This window comes from Solenopsis invicta, chromosome 5, assembly GCF_016802725.1.
Source record: "Solenopsis invicta isolate M01_SB chromosome 5, UNIL_Sinv_3.0, whole genome shotgun sequence".
Taxonomy (NCBI): domain Eukaryota; kingdom Metazoa; phylum Arthropoda; class Insecta; order Hymenoptera; family Formicidae; genus Solenopsis; species Solenopsis invicta.
This window is the reverse complement of record NC_052668.1, coordinates 14,775,829-14,797,077: the sequence shown is the minus strand read 5'-3', so window position 1 is coordinate 14,797,077 and position 21,249 is coordinate 14,775,829. Positions and strand designations below refer to the sequence as shown.

The window sequence follows — 21,249 nt, the reverse complement described above, 5'->3', positions numbered from 1 at the left end:
TATTTGTCGAGTGTTTTATTTTAAGTAAAGCAGGATGAGTGAATTACGACACTTTCTTTCTCTCAAAAGTGCCAATTAAAGGAATGGACGATCGCTTGAACGTATCGGCGCTCGCGAATCTTCGCGATTGACATCGTTTCGTCAACGGGATCGATGCTGCATCAAAGGGTCCAAAGACGGGCTCTTAATTTTGGTGAGTGCAAATTCCAATGACACTCGAATATGAGCGAAAAAATAATATCGGACTTACCGACACTGATGCGCAACAGCGGAGTTGAAACTGCATCAATCTCTCTGTAACACATAATATAACCAAGTTAAAATAATTATTATACTGCAAATCTCGGACACATATTTTTATTAACGAATTAATTCTGTTTCTATATAGAATTTTTTTGTACATTATACATATATGCAATACTGATATCGGAACATATGATAAAATATATTACAACATGTGTGAGCTATCAAAATAAGTCTATTATAATCACATTTATTTATCTCATATAAAAACATTTCAAACTTTTGAAATTTTAATGAGCAAGTGCAAATTCTCTGTTTTAAAAACAAATTCTCTGCTTGACAAAAGTAATTTTTTGAAGAACATTATCGTGCACATGAAATTTTTTATCTCTCTTCAAGCTTATTGAAAAAATTACGTGTTTTTTGAAAGAAAAAAATTTTTAATATAAAATTTCTTTTAAAAAACGTAATAAATAAACGTTTATCTTTTTGCATAATAAATTAAATTATCGTACAAGAAATTTTTATAATATATTTTATATAATATACTTATATGTGAAAATATCAACAATATATATTTCATAAAATATTTTAAAATTAGATAAAAATAAAATTTATACATGCATTGTATTATTTACAGCGTCGATAATATTCTATTGCGGAGATCAATGACCAATTTATTTTAGCCTAATTTGAGTGCAAAGAAATAATCAATTGTTTACCTCGTGGTTGTTCCGCCGTTGCACGACGCCTCCCAGGCCTCCTCCTCCTCTCAGAACTTCATCCCGGTCTGTGTCCCTCCATTGCTTCTTCCTCATGGGCACTCACATAATATTCGTTCGCGAGGACACGATTAACTGCGATCGTGCGTAAACTAATCACCACAATGCGACAGTAAAACGGCACACCCGACATTAATCGCACACGACACGCGTGTTTTATTATACCACGGCGAGGAAATGGCACTGATAAACTATTTACGTTGCGTAAAACCACGGTTGGCTCTCGGCGTTCGCCACGTGCATAAATTATCGTAACGGGCGAATCTCAAGCACGAGCGACGAAATCGAAAAGTCGTGCTGCCAATTTCACGCGCGCAGCCCTTCCCTTCCCTCTCACCCCTCCCCACTCCCCACCGGGGAGGTTATATCTAACCTGTCGATCCCGCCGACATTCTCATGTATTTTCCCGACCCGATTTTATGTAGCGAGTGTTACACGCACGCTCGTGTTTTGACGATTACTATCAAATATCTCAGTAAAACACAAAATCATTGTTATAATTCCTATCTCATTAGTTTTGTTTAATTACTTACATACATACGTATCCGAACTGCTCGAACCGCGCAATGACCGACACGATGATCGAGCTTTACTTGACATTCCCGGTATTAATTGCAACGATACACGCACGATTTATTATACCGCGGTGAGGAAACGGCATTGAAATTGTGTTGAACGAAGCCACCGACCGCTCGGTGTACGCGACGTACATACTGTATTGAGTAATGGCCGAATCTCGAACTCGAGTTTCGAATCTCGAAATCAGAGAGACGCGCTGCAACTTCGTGTTACGCGCCGCGGCCCGCCCGCGCGTCTTCCCCCTCTCTCCACCCCCTGCCGTTCGACTGCGTTATAACCTGCTCCCGACGGTATTCCCATGATTTTTCTCGAGTTTGCGTGGCGAGCATTGCACGCTCGTATTTCAGCGATTACTACCACCGTATGACAACGTAGATAATTGAATGCGCGAACTAAGGTTAAAGACAAATACGATCGTCGCTTCCCCAAGCAGTCCGCGTGGATATACCGACCGAATAAATCTCGCGCAATGCACACCTTAGCGAATCGGAATCGAGGAAAATCAAATCTCTCAGTGGAGTACACATAATCGTTGTTACAATTCGTACCTATTTATTACTTTTGTGTTGGACCACGGACTGCCCGGCGAATGTACGTGACGCGACGTACGCACTGTGTAATGGTCGAATCTCGAATGATGAAACGAGAGAGACGCGCTGCAACTTCACGTGTCACCGGGCCCCGGGCCGCGCGTCCTCCCCCCTCTCCCCGCCCTTCATCCCGCAACTGTATTTATAACCTGCTCCTGATTCGGGGTTTTCATGCTTTTTCTCGAGTTTGCGTAGCGAGCGTTGCACGCTCGTGTTTCGGCGATCACTATCCCCGTATGACAACGTAGATAATTGAATGCGCGAGCTAAGATTGAAGACAAATACGATCGTCGCTTCCCCAAGTAGTCGCGCGGATATTCCGCCCGAATAAATCTCGCGCAATGCATACCTCAACGAATCGAAATCGACGAGAATCAAATCTCTGAGTGGAACACGTCTAATCGTTATTACAATTCGTACCTATTCATTATTTTTGTGTTGTACGAAACCACGGACGGCTCGGCGTACCTACGTGACGCGACGTGCGTACTGTGTATGGACGAATCTCGAGCGACGAAACGAGAGAGACGCGCTGCAACTTCAAGTGTCACCTGAGCCGCGCGGCTTTCCCCCTCTCCTCACTCTTTACCGCGCGACTGTGTTATAAACAATTATAATCGCTTACTGGAAGGAAAGGAAGTAACGCAACGACACGACGAGTGTCTCGTGCCGCTGCCTAGAGACGTCTGACTGCCCTAATCGTTCGATCATCCTCTCGTCCTCCAAACGACAACAGAGTTCATACCGCGCGTAAACACAACGCCGGCACGTACGGCGCGTCGCAAAAAAACACTTCGCGCGCCATAGCGACAGTCGACTCGTCGCAGTCGTCGCCGCGCGCACCGTAAGTAAATGTATTCCGTCCTCCTCTCGCTTTTCGAACGTACATAATCGTTGGCAAACGACGCATGATGCACGGCTTGCCAAATCTCGAGTCGTTCGATGCGAACGTTACTCCCCGTCCACCGATCGCGGTAACAATTATGTTTGATTCAAAGGGGGAAAGTCGAAGCGCGCGATGCGAGATACGTGCTTTTCCAGCCCGGGTGTCGTTAAAAAGATAATCATCGTATGCTGCCGCGCGCATGTATGTATGTGTGCAAGTGTGTATCGTCAGGACGACAGCGTCTTCAACAACGGGGATCAAAAGGAACAACGTATATGTGAGTAGTTTCATGAGATTGATAAAAAATAGGTATAAGATTATCTAACCTAACCTTTTCCCTACTCTCCTGGGTATTTCGTGCACGACCGATTCGTGTTCGTATAAATTTCTCGCAAGTTCGGTGGGTTATAAAATGATATAAATTTTGTTTTTTAAAGTTTCAATATTTGTTCTACAAAGCTGAAAGTATGTTCGTGAATTTTTACTTTCGTGAGATACCCAGGATAATAGGGACGAGACACTGTTTCGAACATAATATTGCAAGGGTTAATCATAAACGGGGATGATTGGTAATATTCTAATTAAATATATAGTTTAATTAAATTACCGTTTGCCGACGCATTTCGGCAAAACTGTTTTACGAAAATAAATGCGGACAAACTTTTTTTAGGTAACTTTTCACTGTCTACAATTCCAATTTCGATAAAGAATAATAGAAATTAATGTTATTCACGTGCTTTTATGTATGGATTTACTTCGAGTGTATTTGTTTAAAAGATACAGAAAAAATTAGACAAGGGAAAAATTTCATTTATGTAATATAAATATTTTAATTAACAGGTTTATACAAGAAGAAAAAAAAAGTCGTTGATTGAAATTTTCAACTTGATTAAATTTTTTCAATTTAAGTATTTTATGTATTTAAATAAATATATATGCTTGAATTAAATATACAAATTCCCACTTGAATTTTGCAGAAAGAATAAATATTTTGAGACACACGCATACTTGACGCCGATTTTTACTTTTTTTTAAAAATTAATTTTTTATTAATTTTCAATTGTTAAACGCTCGGTCGGTCGGTCAACCTTGCTGTCGGTAACCGTTTTGTATCGCGGTTGGTACAGAGTGCCGTCTGGGCGTACAGGGCGGCGACGGCAGATGGCGGCACCGACACGCGAACGCAGCCCGACACGCAGTCGTGTGTGCCGCTTGCAGAGTGACAGCTCGCCGAGCTCGAACTGTCATCAGCGGTGCTCGTGCGCGCGCGCGTGTGTGTGTCACGTACCGTAGTCCGCGTTTCTCCGTGCTGCGAGTTTACGTGTCCGTGCCGGTGACGCGCAGCGTGTTCGGTGCCGGCTACGCGGACGCATCTCATCAGTGTCACCGGTCGCACGCGTTACGAAATCGCGTCCTTTTTTCCCCCGTCGAAAAAGCCGAACGGCCGCCGCGCACGGTGGGTGCGCACGCAAGGGAGAACGGCTCGCTCCGCTCGCCGCCGCCGGCTCGGCCAGTCTACTGGAAGATTCCATTGTGAGAGTGGGCTTTCGAAAAGTTTCGCGGATACCGTCGGCGAGACTTCGCGGATATCCATCGCCGCTGCCACCGGGACGCTGTCCAGGCATACCAGGTACCGTGTCCGATTCTGTCGACGGCGCTTTTTACGAAATTCACCGCGACCGTGTGTATACGTGTGTGTTTGTGTGAGCGCGCCGTGTACGTGTGCGTGCATGTGAGCGCGCGCGTGTTGTAAGCGCGAGAAAGAGGGAGACAGGTTGAGGTTATTACAGCGGTCGCTCTCTCTGGGTTCAGCTGGGCTCTCAGCTGATGCACCGACCGACCGGTTCGCTGCTGCCAGAGAGCTCGATTCCGCGAACGTGATACAGCGCACGTTTGCGCGGCCGTTCGTGCCTCGTCGTCGGTCGACGATGACAGCCTCGGTTAATCCTGGGAACGCTAATTCCCTGAGCCTCGCGCGGATTACGTCGTTCCCTGGCCGCGCGTAATTTGCACGCGCGATAGAGGAAAATTCGCTTTACGAGCGGATCAACGTCGATCAACGACGACTCCGGCGCGTATCGATGGCACGACGGGGTTCGGGAGGGCCGCAGGAACGGGGAGGAGGGGGGGGGAGGGGCAGAACAGGGTTTGGTTAAACTAGGGTTAGCGCTAACCGAGGTCGGCCGAATCGAACGTTCTCGCTCATCCTCTGATGAGTCGACTCCGCGCGTCGCATCGCGTCGGTTTAATAACGTCGTGTTGACGACGTGACAACAGTCTCATTCGACGCGTAGAGCTGTCCGATGACAACTTTCGCGGATGAAAGCGTCGCATCATTTTCGCGGCGGTTCGCTCATGGAAGTTTCCACCTTGTCGTTCCTTTGTTCTCACGACTGTTGCCGTCACGCGAGTACTCCATTCGCGTCTGCCAGTATTGCCAGGTTGGGGAATTTTTTTCCCTAAATTTGCGTTTCATCGTCGCGTACGGGAGATTTTTTTTTTTTTTTAGAAAATAAAAATACTTGAGCCTCACGTTTTTCTCTCCTAAAAACTTCTCTGAGCTTTTTATCCTCCAGAAAATCCCCCGTGGTAATAAGGACGCGTTCTACTTAACGCTCGCAACGTTTTTGGAATCATTTCGTTCTTATTGCTTATCGAATATTAAACAAGGACAAATGCTCGCGAACATTTCGAGCGAAAAGTGGTACGTGCCTTAAGAAAACTAAAATTTGAGGAAAAATTTTCCTCAACCTGGGGACAATAGCGTCTGTTTTCTCAGCGATTAAAAATTCCAAAACACGTTCTACGGCAATTAGTATAACTCTCTGAAACGATTATTATCATTAATACGAATACTTGTAATGCTCGCTGTAATTGCCTGTGTGGTTGCTATAAGAATCTTTGTAATTTTGAATAGATTTCAGTTTTCAATGCTAAACCATCGAATGCTCACGTTTTAAGTGCAAACACTGAAAAAGAAAGTTTGATAGTAGCTAACAAAGATTAAATAAAATAACGCCAATTGGCATATTTAATTAAATATTCAATTAATATAACAAAAAATAATTTGATTTAAAGTTCCAAAACACATCCTGTGATAATTAATATTATCTGGGACAATTATTAATACGAATACTTGTAATTTCAATTCCGTTGTAATATTTATGTGATTACACAAGAATCTTTGTAATTTCAAATAGGCTTTAGTTTTTAATGCTAAATTTTCGAAACTCGCGTTTTAAGTACGGCCACTAAAAAAAGTTTCACAACAGCTATGTTTTATAACAGCTATCAAAGATTAATTAAAATAATTCCAATTAAATATTCAATTAATATAACAAAAGTAACTTGATTCAAAGTTCCAAAACACATCCTGTAATAATTAATATTATTTCCTAAGACAATTATTGCCGCAATACGAATACTCGTAATTTCAATTTCGTTGTAATTATTTGTTTTACGCAAGAATCTTTATAATTTCAAACAGGCTTTAATTTTCAATACTAAATTTTGCACACAAATATTAAATGAAATAACACCGATTCGATATTCGAATGATATAACAAAAAATAGTTTTATTTTTCTAAATATTTAGTGACTAATCTTCAACGGTTTTTTATTATGTTGTTATGTCTGATAATACTTACATAATACTTAGTTAGAAAAACAAAACCGTTACAGTACACGGAAAAAAAACAATTTTATTGCGGCATTTAAAAATTTAGTTAGATACAGATCGGAAAATAACTTTATGTTGTACCATCAAAATAATCACGTGGGACATCCAAGCGTGATAATGTTGCTGCAGTTTTGACATTGCAGCAACCAAGTTAAACGTCCGATACAATTTTTTAAATGGTTCAAACATAATTATTTTGAAATCTGTATTTCGGCAAAATTTTAACCGTATATTTAATCGTCATTATTTCGCTCAACATTTGATGGTTAAAGTTTTGTTCAGTGAACACTCGCGGCTCTTTTAAAATATGTATAAATGAAAATCTTTTCTCAAATGTGATATATTGAGAGAAAAGAGGGCATTGAAAGTTTTAATTCTAACTAATTCAAACTAACTTTTATAAATATTTCAAGCAAAACGTTTTACTTCTATTTCATTGCACGTTGCTTCTCCCTGATGCGATAGTTGAAATTTTAAAATTATGTGACGTGGATCTGTCATTTCGACCGTGCATCTTTTTGCGCTTCTATTAAGAGCAGGAATGACTCTCTTCGTCCTCTTATACGGATACGTGACACTTCGTGCATCGACGATTTCACCTCGCGAGATTCTCTCGTCGATTCCCACCGTTGACCTCGACGACATGTATCTCGCCGACGTCAGTACCATGGTAACCGAGTGATACCTTTCGAGATGGACAATCGCGGGAAAATTGGCATCTCTTTGATTATCTCGGAAAAAGAAATCGTCCCTCTCACATATTTATTAAGGCGGAAATTTTTTATTCAGACGTATGTTTTGAGGCAGTAGCAATTCTCATGACCAAATGAGATGAACGAAGTGTGTTGGGTGTGTGTGTGTGTGTGTGTGTGTGTGTGTGAGTATGTGAGAGGGAGAGAGGGAAGGAGAGTTTGTGTATGTATTATTTTATTAGAATTTTATGACGACTAATAATATAGTGATACAAACTACGTTATTAGCAGTCGCTACTTACAAACCGGTTATTATCCTCTACACGGAAAGAATGGTTTTGCTGAAGTATCTAGAAATTTAGCTAGATACAGATCTGTGAAAATAATTTTGTTGGACTATCAAAATAATTACATAGGACGCTCAAGCCGGACTGCCAGAATGTCAAAACTCTTTTTGCAGCGTTATCATCATACTTAAGTGTCCTATGTAATTACATTTTGATGGTCTAACAAAATTGTTTTCAGATCTGTATCTAGCTATAAATATTTAGATACTTTAGTAAAGCCATTCTTTCGACAGTCATAACACCGAGAAAAAAAACTTGCTGAAAAATTAAAATATTTAGTCCGATATAACGTTCAAACCGAGGGGAAATTCACAGCCGGCATTGGTGTACAAAATTTCGGCAGTGGACTGCCGAAAAAAGTAAGCAGTGACCTATAATATTGACGGCATTGTCGTCAGTGGTTGGGGAGTGGTGAGCTCACTTCAGAGTCGGTTTTTCGATCATGGGATTGAGCACAAAAATTTTTGAATACTTCGGGAAAGCTTTAGAATTCTTGTGCAGGCATTGGCGTATGATAATGGGCACGCGGTAGTGTTCATAATTGCATGGCATTGCCTTAATTTTAATATAGGATTGACGGCATTGTAGGCATTGACTAACAATAAGCATTGTTGGCAGTGTACAAAAATGTCGGCAGTGTTTTACAGCAATGCCAAAAATCGGCATTGGTGTACAAAATTTTGGGTTGTGAATTCCCCCTCGGTTCAAACTAAATATCGAGTTGGTTTAATCAATTCTTGATTAAAAAAAAAAAAAATGGTTGATATGAAAATGAACTATACCTTTTTATACAACTTTAATAAACAATTGTCGAGTCAATCTAACGTTTAGTTGATTGGATCTGTCCGACTACATATTTCAGTTTTTCAACAAATTGTTTTCTTAGCATAAGATATTAACGTATTCGAGTTAGCCTTTTAGAAGAGCGATCTTGCAAACTAATCATTAGAAATATAAAAGAAAGTACACGTGTATTTCATTTTGAGAAACAAATTTCTTTCAAAAGATTCATTAAGTAAAGTGCTTAAATTACATGAACGGTACGCATAATTGCACAGGCGGGGGAGTACTCATTCATCATTTGCGTAATTCCGATCGTCGAACAGACGCAAGTCGAATTTAGTCTCGCGAAAAGGCAGAATAACCGTGTTGACATGGTAATGTAAAAAATATGTATTCGCTCGCGCTACTCGTCTGCGCCGCGGACAGCAGCGCCGCTCTAATCATGAAATCTCATTATGAATCTCTCGCTTGAGAATAAGAGAAAATAATTCGCCGTGGACCAAAGTAATCCCGTGTAATGTCGTTCATTCTGAAGTAGCTCGTCTTTATGCTACTCTTGAGAGGCATTGTCGAGAACGATGCCATACATTGCGCGAATTTAATTCTGGATCCTTATTGTAAGATTTAATTATTCAGGGTATTTCGCGTCACTGCTACGTAAACTATTCAAACTGAGATGTTTCGCGCGAGCTATAAACGCGATAGAGAAACAGTCATAAAGTTGTACTCTTTATTTAAATGCTTAATAGAATTCTCTAATTCGGCTGATTATAAAGATATTTAAATAATGAGAAGGGCTATACTGGTCGAAAGCAGATGTTCATAATTTTCTAGATGAATTTATAAATATTTACGAGATTTCCCGAACTGCGCATCGCATACTTGCGTTAACTTAAAATACACCTTTTTAAAAAGAACCCAGAAATGCAATACTTTAGCCGAGGTTACATTTTTCGCAATAAATTATGTACATTTTTTCGAGTTAAGGGGTGATAGTAGAGATGCGTGTAAGCATAAAAATTATTAAATCAATTAGCAGTTTAATTTTTGTGATATTACATTTCCGGGTTCTTCTTAAAAAGTTGTGTTTTAATTTCATACTTAAATTTGAGTTAAAGGGGGATAGTAGAGGTGCGTGTAAGTATCACAATTATTAAATCAATTATTAATTTAATTTTTGTGATTTACGTTTTTGGGTTCTCCTTAAAAAATTGTATTTTAAGATCATACTTAAATTCGTATTGTCGAATTCTACCTAATTATTTTTAATTATTCGTATAAGTCGCTATTATTTCCAATTAATTTAAACTAAAACAATAAAGATAAATGAGCTAACTATAAATATGTTAAATTTAATTTATTATTTACTAAGTGCATACGTTAATAGTGCCACTGTTATTTTAAAACTAAGCAATTTAATCACAGAAATGGGTTGATTAGATGAGATTGTTCTTTTAACCACATATTTTGTGTTAAAATAATAAATTTTGACACATATAAAAGTTAAAAATAAAAAAAACGTTATTTAACTCAAGGAATTGTTTCAAATTTAATTCTTTAATATTTAACAGTGCAATTTGGGGACTCTTGTAAATGTTTGTAAATTCACTCAGAAAATATTGAACGCGAAGGTCTGCTTTCAACCGGTATAGTCTTTTTCATTATTTAAATGTGTTGACACATGCAAATTCAAGTGCGTGTTTTTGTGTGTAAAATCATGTAGTCACTTTTTACACATTTACGTACGTGTAATTTTTGTACTTTTTATACGTATAGTTGAATATTGATGCACTTATAAGCGTGTATAAAAAATACAAAAATTACACGCGTAATATTTAATGTACAAAAGACGCAAATGTAAAAGGTGACTACGTATTTTGCAAACTTGGATTTGCAATGCACTTTCCGGTCATATTAGGATATCGTTTATCTTGATTATAAAGATACATTGAAAGTCACTTTTCGCAGTGCGAGTTTAGAAAGTGATGAACAATTACGTAAAAGCGATCGGAAGATTTTTTCCTTGTTTACGAATGTTATTTATAGTTTCATAAAAACACCTTTCATAACTCGCGATGCAAATTTACATTCAGGTCACCTTTTGGATGTTGCGCAACGTCGTTCGTAGTCGGGTACGCAATTCAAATACGCTGTCGCGCATCTGCGTGGATCCGAAAGCGCATCGCGCTGAACAGCGGATTTTTCCCGCGGAAGCTTTCCGAGGGTGGGCGTAGGGATTCGCGCGGATAGACGATTCGAGGGATGACGACGACGACGACGACAATCAGGAGGACGCTGTCGCGGCGCACCGTTATCGCTCGCAAATCGACTCGCTTTTCCGTGAAGCGCCGCCACCGCGCGTCGCAACGTCGAGGTCACCGCGCCCGCGGTTGCAGCTGAGTTTCCAGCTGACGAGCGGAGGCTGCGACCGGTTCGCCATGCTCCTTCCTCCCCCACCATATTCGTACTTCGCTCTCTTTCTCTATCTCCCTCTCTCCCTCGTTCTCCCCGCGCGCGCGTTCCCTTTCCCTCGGCCGCCTCCTCCTTTTTCCCTTTAAATCGCCTTTCACGTGCTCCGCGCGACTCTGCGCCTCCGCCGACTCGTCTCTTTCCTCCTCCTCTCCACCCCTGCTCCTCTGCCTCTTTTCCTCCTCTTCCTCCTCTTCCTCCCTCGCGCTCGCTCATTCTACCCCCTTCAGAAGTTCGTATTGTTCGTCGCGCGCGCACCGCCGGGAACAGCCGACTTCGTTGAACCAGTTCCGAACCGTTTCGTTCGCGCGTCTCTTCGGCACGTTCCGCGTGACGGCGAACGCGCGCCGTCTCGAATGACTCGACCGACCGCGAGGGAAAAGAGTGCACATTAATTTGGGGTGCGAGGAGAAAGAGGGAGAGACGGGAGCACGCGCGCGCGCGCGCCGATACACGTGCCCCTCCCCCCTCCAGATCTCCCCCGCGAATTCGCAAGAGTCACCTTTGAGTTATCATCCCCGAATGAATCGTCCAAAGTGAGGGAAAAGTGAATCTTTGTGGCATAACGTGAGACGTGCGTCTACTTATCCCTTATTTCGCTCTCGTTTATTCATTCCTCTGTATTTTGAATTTTGATCCATCAGAGATGGACTTCAATGAAATATTCTAATTTGTGCCGGCGTAACGTTTAAATTTAATTCAGTGCGCCGCAAGCACACGTTTGTACGCGGGAGCGAAACATTTAATCGTGCTTTGCGTCGGCAACGCGAACCAGTCTTCGCGCAGAAATCTCACCCCCTCGTTACGAGCGCGGCAAACGGCCGATTATGTTCACAGGAGCTTGTTCCGTCGTTCCGTGAGACGCGATAAAAAAGGCGGCGACGTCGACTGTGGCGGTCGGCGGCGGAATTGCGATACTTCTGGAAATCTAAACTCGAAATTGCGCGCTCGCCACCGTGTGCTCGCGAGCACGCGATTCAAGTCTCGCTCGCAGGCTAGACGCAGCCTTACAGCGTAGTCTCGCGTAGAGAGGCTGTGACTTAACTATCGATCATTTATTCGTTAACGAGCTTTCAGGAGCGATGCAATTTTATTTTACTTTTCTTGTCGCCCGCGCGATTTACTTGTAAGTAGAAGTTGCGGATTTATGTTGCGGATTTAAGGAGTTGCAGTTTCTTAAGTTTCAAAGAAGTAAATTATTTTCTTTTTTTTTTAATCCAAAGTTATTCTTTGTAGTGTCTAGAATACGGGAAAACGTGGAAAGTTATCCAAAAACATAATTATTTGCACGAATTTTCCTTGTTAAATTTTAAACGTGCTTTCCTCTCAAAACCATGTTTCTCAAAAATCTTAGCGCGATAACTTTGACAATTTTCAATCTTTTTTAATAAAACAAGTTTTGTGTAAAATGCATTTCTCTATGTCGAATCATTTTTCTAAATTTTTTATTGTTAAAATTTTTATAAATACAATATTTGAAGGTTGAAAATTTGTCGATAAAATCAAGTAAATTTTATATTTTCCTTAAAGATATTTTCACTTCAACTTAAGAAAACCAAGTTAAAAAAACGATTTCATCAATTTAAACATAACTTTTCTCTGGATGTAGAGTGCTAAGACTGGAGGGGTGGGTCCGACAGAACAACCCTAGTAAAAGTTAATTTACATAAATGGAATCAGCTGAAACAAATTATTCTGTTCACCTTAATAGTCAATAAAACATGTCCTTTTTATAGATATCAAATTTATTTATTATTAATAGATGAATATTAAACTCGTGTGTGCGAAGCAAATACAATATGGAATTATATAGGCCAAGAAATGAGCAACAAAAATATAGATATTAAAATAAAATCAAAATTATTTATTATTTATTAAAAATTATTCATTATTCTTTTTAAAAAAATTCTCAAAAATCGGTAATTTTTTACCCTCGGGAAGGTATATAACCCTTTAAACGAGCCTGTGGCATTTCCGGTCGCCGAACGCGTGTGCTGTTAAACTCGAAGACAGAAACTTCCGTATCGATGTTCGACGATGAGATCCGGCACTCGAGCAAAGTAAATCGATCGGCTTTACCGATCCGTTTCGCTGGTGTTTTTTAAAGTATCGCGAGTTAGCTTACGCACGCAGCGTAGATCGGCCAGAAAGAAACTCTCCGCGCAGTTAAATTGATCGTAATTGGGCTGCCGTCGGCGGCAGTAAAATGTTGCGATCCCGTCGTTCGACTGCGTTTTATCGTCGCAACAACCGGTTGCATTGTGAATCGCCTCGCTCGTAAAAACGCCGATTGTATGGGGGCCTCGATCTCTCGGTCAGCGGGGAGGAGGGAAAAATGTACAGACCGGTATTCTCGCCGTGCATTTAGCGCTAAACGTTTGCTGTTCGCTCTGGAGTTCGTTCTTTTATTTAATATGAAACTCGTGTTCGATTTCAGCAACATAAAGTTAGTCGTTTTAAATTAAATATATCTGAAAAACGAGAGAAAGAGAAAGAGAGAGAGAGAGAAAGATAGAAAGAGGAAACATGTAAAATCCAGTAGATAAATGAATCGGCATATATCTGACTGAAAACATTTGCAGTATTGCATTTTGTTTCTTTTATAGAACTGCTTTAATTCTTTGTACCGGGAGATACGACGGTTATTCACCGCGGTAGAAATTATTCTCGTGCGAAATGACACGTGTCACGCCACTTCGTCGGTACTAAATAATTCAAACTTCTCTACGGAAATATCCCCGTTTCAGTAATCTCGCCGTTACAACGATAAGCACTGATTGCCGTTACATCGCGTCGGTAAACCTGCCACTCCGGTCTGCAACTGTGTTACGCGACGACACGCGAGAATCGTAAAATCAACGAAGGCGACTCAACTCTCGGAATTCGTGCACCGCGAAAGTTATACAAATAGAATTGTATAATAAATTCAATTTTTGTTACATCACGCTAAAAGACGGAAAAAAAAGATGATATTAATGAGCTACTTAAGGAAATTAAAAATGTTATTTCGATTTTACGTTCACGTAGAAATGCTCGTGCAAATCACGTGCTTTGAGGATTATAAGATATTACTTCGGGAAAACACTTCGCTAGCCTTCAGCGTGATGGAAATATATCCTCTCGATTCCCTCGGGTACCTGGTAACTTCGGTTATGTAACGCGGATTGCAGTGCTTCAGTCGAGGGTTAATACTCGTCGGTGGGACAACTTAGCTAAAGTTCATTATCGCGTTACCTAATTCATATCACACAACCGAGAACACGAAATAGTGATTCACCTCGATCTTTCGTGCGAGTGTGTCGTAATTTTTGTTTACATTTATAGCTCTTTTATAATCTTTATTGAGAAATTACCATAAAATTGTATATATATATATATATATATATATATGGATGCGAGCATTTTAAAAATGTAGTAAAGGTAGTCATCACGGAATACATTTGTAATTAATTAAATGTATCGTTAATTAGACGAGTGAAAGGAAGTGGTTACGGTGATAAATGATCCAATCAAAATGATAAAAAAGCAGTTGATGCCTTAATATAAAATGGTGAAAAACGTGTTAAACGATTACGGTAGTATTTATTACACCATAAAATATGGAAGCTCGTGCAGATAGTTTAGCATGTGTTTAACATATACAAGTCGATATAATGTATGCATAGAGATATGGAATTTAGTAAGAAATTTGCTTACATAAGGAAGAGTACGAAGGCTGACTACATATCGGTCATCTAAATTGCTCCTCGTTAATATTTCATTATTTTTACTTCACATAAGCAACATTCAGTTAATAATTCCTTATATTTTTTTATTTGCAAATTCGATACTGTTAAAGATGATACGGTTACCTAAATCTTTTATAGCATTGCAAAAAATCTTATAATAAATTTGTTATTAAAAGGTTATAATAAGGTAATATATACTTGCAACATCGAGCTAATTTTCAATACTTATTTGCGTACAAATCACTATTGAATGAGAAATATAATAAAATGTAACTTTACTGGTACGTATTTAGCAATTCTTCTGTATATACAATACTTCTTTTAGTATAATATTTAAATAACTTTTTCAATAGTATTGGAAAATAGAAAGAACATTAAATTTTTAATAAGAGCTTTAAAGTGTTTAATTCCTGCAAAAAAGAGTAACAGCTACCAAATGAACAATGGAATGAAATAATGCCATTTAATTTTATTTGATTAATAAAACTAAAAATAATTTTTTGTTATCTAAATATTTATATTTAATAAGTATTACTAAATTTGGTTACTTTTACTCAATATTTAGAAAAATAAAATTATTTTTGGTTATATTAACCAAACATTTAGTTGGCATTATTTCATTCAACATTTGGTAGCTATTACCAAACTCTTTTTTCAGTTCATAGTAAGAGAAGATTTTAGCAGTTGCAATCATAAATCAAAGTAATCATTTATATTAGTCATTCACTGGCGGTTTTATCATTTTGAACTCTTCTCTCAGTACTAACTTTTAACATTAAGTTTTTACGTAAAATTAGTTTGAAAGAATGATGATTGTAATTATAGAATCTAATTCTCTTATTTTAATAGGATGGATTAAAACTGGATATTTTTCGTACATAGTCTTTATATTTAACGTTACAACGAAATAGTGTAATAAAGTGTACTACACATTGTATTAATATTGTATTAATATTATCGACTGTGTTTTTTGTATTTTCTAAAAAAAAGTATTGAGAAAAATTATTAGAACATAAAAAAGTCTTTTTACAATGTCTTCAAAGGTAGATACATGATTCACACACTGTAATGAGAGTCACATATTATTGTTATTAGGTTAAACGAGATACTTTGTAAAAAAAAATCACTTGTAGTTTTAACTCCTATAACGAGTGACTAATGACCGATTCAACTTGGTTTAGCAAAAGGATCGATTGTCCAACAGTATTGCTCAATCGGTCGGTCGTTCACTGGCGCATCGTACGGTTGGCGAACGGCATTCGCTCGTTCGCTCGCTCTCTTGCAATGCAGGCGTTTCGTTGTTGCTAAGCGGCCAGATTTCTATGCGCGTTGCGAGGCTGCATTCTGAGCATCTCGATGTTGAGAGCCACTGGGGTTAGCTCTCGGACGGGTGAGGCAGGCAGAGAGGTCTCCGGTAGGCATCGCAGACAGCGAGGCGCTGTTCGTGCAACGGCGAGTGTCACTCAAGAGATTGAATAATCGCCGCGTTTCGCGCGATTCAAAAAGTGCAATCGGTACGCACGCTCGCTCGCGCGCACTACGGCCACAACTGATAACCGATAACGGACGTCATCCCGATTGACGTGCGAGAATGCGTTGATTATTAGCTTTTGGCCAAGAAGGCAAATAAAAAGTTCCGCAAAGTCTGGGTTGGACAGCTCTATAATGCGAATTTACACATGTGCGACTAATTTTAATAAACGTGTTATATGACTTTTATAATTTCAATTAATTTTGTATTTCACAATGAAATACGTCGTTAGCTAGCTTCATAACCAGATTGGCTATTGCAATCTCAGTGTCATTTTTCTTGTGATTAATGATATAGCGTTCGCCAATGTTCTAAGTGTATAAATTTCTTGTACTATAAATCATTTTAGTATCACTCTTAAATCATCACGTACTGAAAAATTTTTATTGCGTGGTTTGGCCATAACTCGCTCGCGGATTATTTCGTATTCTGCAACATTGCTGCATGTACAGTTTGTTCCACTTGTTGATACAAACGAATTAACGCACTAAATTTGGAGGTGGATCTAGTATCATTGCACGCGATTCGTGATATAGGTATTTGAGAGAACTATAATTGCATTATTGATTTCTATTTAGTTTCGTTTGCCACGTTAACATAATGTGACATTATATAACGTTATATAATGTGTAAATTTCCATAATACAGTGTAACACTTATTTATAGATATTTTTTCTGGTATATGTAAATAGCTACAGCGTGAAATATTATCCTTGGGAACACAACTACACATTTTTCTTGTTTGTATATTAATATCAAAGAAGAAATCTGTCTTTCTCTCTCTTTTATAGGTGTTAAAATGAGAATAAGTTACGTATTAGAGAAACCTTCGCGGTTTATCATTCGTTATTATTGCTTCTATAGTTACATTGAAAGGAATGAACATGGAAGCACGAAGTAAAAGTCCCCAGTAACGTCGAGAGATGAAGTTATCAACTGTAATATCTATATTACCATATCCGCATGTGGAAATATGAGCGTGCTGCATCGGCGTTCTAATTAAAACGCCCCAGGTATCTTTCGCTTTCGCCTGCTTTCGGTATAAATTTCGCGGGATCTTGGATAACGATCTCGTGCACCTTATCAATCTCTTTCATTTGCGGCAGCACGCCGAGAGAAAACGTGATCGTAGTAATTCAGAGCCTCCTTAGAGTACTTCGAGCAAGTATTATTTGAGGCACGTTGTTTGGTTAAAATAAATTGATATTAACCCTCCGCGGACTATCCCGTTTTCCACTGTTTAGTCAGACTACCTGAGTCCAGCAGAAAACGATTGTGTTTTTCAAAAGAATTTTCGAGCTTTAAGAAATCTGAAAAAAAATTCAATGCACTCTCCTAACATTTAGGAATACGATTGTACAATTATACGACTCGAGATGTTTTTTTAACTTTTTTTTTGTACACGTGCAAATTTCGGGACGGAATCGGCGAGATGGGAAATATTGTCTAGGTCAGTATGATTCAGGTTAATCTGTGGAGAAGGGTTAAAGTTACAATTAACATTTCTTTGTTTTATCGTTCATGACACAGATTGTATCTATTTTTATCATTGTTAACTGATTAAAAGCTCAGATAGGCACTTGAATGTTGCCTAATCGCGTTGTATTTTGAAGACAAAATGGATCTTTTATAGCCATTTCACGAGCATACGAAACGAAATGCACCCGTAATTCGGTAGATCTTCACCATTGGCATTGCGGTGGCGGTCTTTTGACAGCGACATATCGATTCACACATTAACGTATCGCCGAGAAGCGAACGGGCCGCCCACTTATCGGGCCCGCCAGCGCCAGGCTCTCAAGGCCTCTTTTCACCACGAAAGGATTTTCGTAAACAAAATTTACGGTCGTTGAACCTCCATCGTACCGCTGTGTGTTGCCCCTCCCCCCCTTGGTCGGTGCACGCGAGAGATCGCCGAGGTTAGCTCGTTTATTCTCGCTTGAAACACGATTAAAGTCCGTCGTCTCGGCCGAATCGTTTTGCTTAGGTTTGGATTACGTTCCGCGGTTCTCTGCTGCGGTCTCGCCTTTCTATCATCTCTCCTTCTGCCTGTTTGTCGCTGCCGGACATTACAATACAACTAATTTCATTATAAATGCACTGTGGCTTTCGACATTCGTCGAAATTAATCTTTTATTTCTAATGCTCAGCCTTACAAATCATATCTCATATTTTCAATTTAGAAACCAAAAGAAAGGTAAAAACTGACCTTTTCACTTAAAAAAATCACAATTTTTTAGATTTTTAATATTTTTTAAAGAAATTTTTAGAACTTAGAACTTATATACCGTATGGCGACAGAGGTTTAATATAACAACGTAGAGAAAATTTAGCCGAAACTCTTGTTGGGATCACACAAATCCCAAGTAACCGTTAAGGGTTGAAAATCGGTACTAGCTTCGACTTAACTTCAGTCTTCTTCAGCCGCATACATAAATTCAATAATACATTTGATTTCGTGGACGAATAAGCAAAAATTAATTAATGTCCTGACGACCAACTATTACATATTTAAATCCGTTAGATTGAAAGTACTCCTGGAATTAAATAACAATGCCAAACTGTGTCGCGTGGATTTAAAAAAATTTTGTTTTTACTTACGTTCAATTTTTCGTACGTTGTTTTACATACAGTCTACTTTGTATCGACCGATAAATGAAAAATAAATAAAGTTTTTACTGCGTGCTATTTTGAAGGTAGTATTCTGCGACACAATAAACTGATACGTTTCTTTGTGCATTACAATTAGAGCGTAACGTTAATGGCGCTAATTCTAGCGGTAATTCATTGTTATCGTGCTCGTTAGCACTCACATTATTTCAACTTTATCATTGCTCTGTACGTACGTGCACACTTTCGAAAGCATCAAGCTGTACGCTATTTCTACGCTTATTTTTATTTATTTATCTTTTTTCTCTTACAAAACTCATTAAAGGAGATTTCTGCGAAGAGAACGTGCGGTTTAGTCATCGTCTGCAACAGTCGAGAAACGATGAGTAACTAGAGTAGAACGCACGGGCATCGTCGCCTCTGCGCGCGCGGCGGTGCTTCCTTTTTCACGTTCTGTCCATTTTGTGTTTTTCGAATTCGCGTAACGTCGACGCCGCATATACGATACGTAGAAATAGGTTTAAAACGAGGCGAATCAAGAGTTCCAGAAACCGTGACTTCACAGTCAAATTCGTCGTCGTCGTACTTGTCGGCCGTGGGGGTTAAGCAATTTCCGAGGTAACTCGCGACATTTCGTTCGGAACAATAGCGAGCGGCTAACGTGCGTCCCCGATGCATATTTATCAGTTGCCAGGCCCGATAGCGATCCGTTGATTTCTTAATTATCTCTAGCGCATATACGTTGTCGGTGGGGGCTCTGCTCGTTGCGCGATGTCATGTCATTTTTCGCACGAGCGGACGTGGATACATTGCACCTGACTGGCCTTAAATGCGACGACGGGAAAAATATTGCTGTAGGTGCGAGTGATCTGTCGAGGCATATGCATGATATAATTTAAGCTGTTTGTTCTGAATGGAATTGTTATCTTGGTCGCATAATGGAAATATACCTGCGAGGCGCGGATAGGGGAACGGGGAAAACGAATGGATGGCATTATCCTTGCGTAAAACGGCGGCAGGTCATAAAATATCACGGTCGTGCGAAAATTTCCGTGATTCGCCCATCTGATGTTTACAAGGCGATCGTTGATCCCCTGTGTCCTTTCTCACGAGAGCTTCTTGGGAGCGTAGGTGCATCGCTTATATTATCCATGCAAATCGCGTGCGCTAAACGGTAGCGCTATCGCGAGTAAGAAAGTAAACTCTGCGATCGTGCATTTGCAACGTTTCCGTCCATTCTTTTTATTTCTTTCGGATCACTGTGCGTCATCGCGCGGTTACCTGTATGCATACTTAAATTATTAAATCTAAGTGCTTCCTGTTTTCTATCGTGGCCCATGCTCTCCATTTTATGTTCCAATTAGCTGGCAATCTAGCTGGCAAGCTGCTTGATAAGTGATAACGTCGTATAATTGGTAGGAAATGAATAAACTTTACTTTTGTACTTTCTCGGCGAAACTGCACGAACTAAACTGCACGGGGTACAACGAAATCTCGCATGAGAGGATATTCGTGCGAGATTCTGCGTGGATCGTTATCGATATTGCATCGAGATGGTTTGATAGGTCGTTCGCGGAGGGAAAATGCATCGGATGAATCGCATAGCGCATAGAAGCTGCGGGACTGTTGCACTAGCAGTGTGCCAATTCGACCGCTGTTGCACTCTATGCAGTTGCTTGTGCTATAGCTAGCAGCAGTACGTGGTATCTACCGTCCTTTTTGCAAACATCGCTCGCCATCTCCCTAGCGTATGTACTAGCTTTTCCGATACTATCCTCGACGAGGTTTCGTTGGCATGAAACGTTTGGCTTGCCTTAATTTGTCATGTAAACAGAAATTATGTGGAAAGTAATGGATTTGTAATCTCGAGCCGCTTTAACAGTCCATCCATTTAAAATATCGATTTTAACTCTGGGACTCTAAAGAATTATAAAGAGTTATAAAGGTCGCACTATTTTTAAGGGATTGCGAAACGCAGTTAAATTAATATTAATTATATTACGTTATCGTACATCCATTATATTAATTGTAACAATGCAGTGTTTTTTCCGTTTCGATATTAGTATATTTTTGCCATCGCAAGTAAGCTCCACCGACCACTAATAATCAATATTTCATCGTCCTTTTTTGCGGACTGTCGATATAATCCTCCGGCATTATACATGAAACCGTACCGATGTCGATTGATGATCGTTTCATGTTGCGTTCTACGGAAAAATCTCAGCTAGATCATGATTGAAGCCACACTGAGGAAAAAAAAGTGTCAAAATATTTGCGAGCAAATGTTACTTGTTACATTTTTTTCGTTGCGCATTATAAAATCAATTTAA

The 21,249-nt window shown here is 39.5% G+C and overlaps 1 protein-coding gene across 4 annotated transcripts in view; it reads left to right on the top strand.

Annotated features, from left to right (window-relative positions):
* The first annotated feature begins 3,042 nt into the window (after window positions 1-3,042).
* Window positions 3,043-21,249, top strand: part of LOC105202334 (sestrin-3) — a 192,487-nt gene continuing 174,280 nt past the window's right edge. For 2 of the 4 annotated variants that reach the window (XM_011170794.3, XM_011170795.3), the window contains exon 1: window positions 4,329-4,710. The gene's annotated coding sequence lies outside the window, so the exon portion shown is untranslated. Of the gene's footprint in view, window positions 3,358-4,328; window positions 4,711-11,344; window positions 11,625-21,249 lie in introns of those variants that run through there. The other 2 variants (XM_011170797.3, XM_026132662.2) reach the window with 2 other exon arrangements.